This window comes from Temnothorax curvispinosus, unplaced genomic scaffold (genome assembly GCF_003070985.1).
Source record: "Temnothorax curvispinosus isolate PA1 unplaced genomic scaffold, ASM307098v1 QBEX01015436.1, whole genome shotgun sequence".
Classification (NCBI taxonomy): domain Eukaryota; kingdom Metazoa; phylum Arthropoda; class Insecta; order Hymenoptera; family Formicidae; genus Temnothorax; species Temnothorax curvispinosus.
In genome coordinates, this window is record NW_020225216.1 from 413025 (window position 1) to 416001 (window position 2977).

Below are 2977 nucleotides of genomic sequence, written 5' to 3' on the forward strand. Positions count from 1 at the left end.
CCAGAAAGACAATTGCGATTCGCGCGCGCATCTTCCTCCTCGCGGTTGATGGATATATATAAAAGGCCTCCGCATTGCCCTTGAGATGTTTTTAGTGCTTGCTGGTGCAGCACTTAACGTGACTAAACGGTTTCACGTGCGTGAATTTCTGCTCGCATTAAACTTGGCAGTCCAAACTGTTTTCCTCCGTAGAAACATCATGAAACGCTTCTTTGCTATACTCTTAAGCATCGTTGTTGCGCTCGCCGATGACAATCTCGCTGGGGAACAACATGAGGTCGCTGCCCCAATTGGAAGAATTCGTGGTTCCACCATGACCACCAGACTTGGCAGGAAAATCTATTCCTTTCGCGGTGTGAGATACGCCGAACCGCCGACCGGACAGCAACGTTTCCAAGTAAGCAGAGATGTGCATTATCTGAAATGGAAATACAAAATATAAAATTCTTAATTTTTATTTTGCATTTAAAATATATTTTTTTTAAAACTATTTTACATTTAAATGGTTTTCAGTATCCATTTTCGTTTTTAAATGCATTTTTCTTGCAAACTAAAAATTAATCGTGATATCAATAATAATTAATACTGTTTCATAAAAAAAATGCACAAAAAGAAGAATAATTATTTCCCATAGTTTTTTAAACGCTGAATACGGTCCTGTTTACTATAAATTGCTCTATCAATCACGTCACAATTTTGAGCAATTTGCATTTAAATTTGCCAAAATTACTATTTTAATATATTTTGTTGTATATTATTGTAACTACAATACCTACGATATGTGACGTGTTCTATTGTAATCAAAATTAATTAGTCCCTGGTAACATTTCCATTGCAATTCTGCTGTAAGACTGCATGAAAAGTCGTGCATAACTTTCGGGCAGATCATGCGTTTTCTATTTCCAACTTTGACTATTTTTCTGTTGGCAGAAACTTGCGCTCGTCGTAGTGCAACAGAATTGTGGAAGATATGTGTATGCATTTACATATAACAGAATAGTGCAAGAAATGCGGCAGATGCTTGCGCAAATCGCAGTGCAATATAATCGCGCCAGATTTGTAGCCTCGCCTACTGCTACCCATACAGCACAAAATATTTTTAAAATATTTTTCAGAAAGATTAAAATAATTTACAAAAATATTTTTTATATTTATAGCACCGCAGTGGTGTTGGGTAAGCCTTACGTTGTATTGCTGGCGAAGATATTGTCGCGAATGTCATGATTTTGCTTCGCCGGAGGCCTGCTTCTGCTTATAGATCCCAACTGAAATTTACTTACGAGTTAGTTTTACCATTATGCGCCGCCTATATAGCGGCATTGCAAACTAGCACATACAGCAGAATTCAACAAGAATTACGACAGATGCTTGCGTAAGAAGTAGAGCAGCAGAAATACAAATGATTTTGGCAGAATATATACCGTATCATCTGATTTATCAATCAAACATTTTTCGAAATTCGTAACGCCAAAATGGACCGTATAGGCGTATAGCCTACATCTTACAGCACGAAGTTATAACAGTTTCACAATCTCCAGTTAACTTACAGTAATTATTTCTATAAATATTTATATATAACATATATTAAAAACAACTTTAATAATATTGATGATATTTATTTACACTTTATTTCAAAATATTTATTATAATCTTTTAGATACTTTTATTTTCCGGACATTATAATATTTACAAAATATTCAACGTATATATTTTCAAAATATTTAAATCTTTTTTATAAATATTTTAAAAATATTTTATAAATATTTTGTGCTGTCTGGAAGTTTAGCGCGCTCGGCTGTTCTTTTTCTGACGGACAGATGCTTGCACGCTTTTTTCGCATTTCTGTCACTCGGATCTGTACGACAAAAACAACAATTTAAGCGACATTATACACTTGTAAAATTTTGCTGCAAATATGTTTCAAGAGTCTAGCACACTCGACTGCTCTTTTTCTCACGGGCAGATGCTTGCACGTTCTTTTCACGTTTCTGCCGGTCGGATCTGTACTCAAAACTCTGCTGCAAAAAGCAGTCAAGTGTGAGTGAAGTGTCTAACGCAATTTGCTGTTATTTTTCTGTTGGGTAGATACTTCCATATTGTTTTCACATTTCTGCTGCATGTTTACTTTTAACAAATAGTATATAAAATTTCACAGTAGCTTCTTACAGCAGACTACTGCAATAGTACAGTAAGTACTCGTTAAACACAGATATTATGCACTTCTGTCGCAATTTTTGACTGTTTTCTTACGCACTTCTTCGGGACGTATCTGAACTATCAGACTTACCAGGGGTATTATGTATAATTAGGATTTTCAATCCTTAAAAGGAATTTGTTGTGTCGATTATGATTAAAAAGACATTGATGATTAACATAGAGTCTATTGCGTCAAATTTGCAATCATTAGTACTCATGAAATATTTTATAATGTTATTCAAATTTAACCCTTAAAGCACACACCCTGGGTCAAAATGATCCAATAAAAAAATTGTGTCGCATTGTCTACCATTGAAACGCTGAAATCGGGATCTGTCGCGCCATATCTTGGTAGTTTTAACCTCTCTCTAGATAGCGGTACAGTCGTTGTAAGTCAGCAGGCGTCCGGCTGTGTCTGGCTGCCGTCCGCGTCAAACGTTCCGAAAATCACGGGTCATTTTGACTCAGTGTGTGGTTTACGCATTTTGGGGGTGATTTTTTGTGATTTTTTTTTTTTAGTTTTTTTGAGCTTTTTTCGAACAATTAAAGTGTAAGTATACGTTTAAATATGCTCTGAAATTTTTTTAATCAGTTGTTTATCAATAATAACACTGAATTATACATAGATGTCGTACAATCTAGGGCAGAATTAAATAAAAAACTAGATTTTGAGCCCGCGCAAAACCGGGCTTTATCTCACTTTGCGATTCGGTCAATTAATTCCCGAAAAATTGGAAAAATTTCGTAAACGGTTTCCAAAAAGATTGGTAACGAAAAATTG

The 2977-nt window shown here is 35.2% G+C and overlaps 1 pseudogene; it reads left to right on the top strand.

The window, feature by feature from the left end:
- Positions 1-16: 16 nt before the first annotated feature.
- LOC112465699 overlaps positions 17-2977 on the top strand; it is a 7231-nt pseudogene continuing 4270 nt past the window's right edge.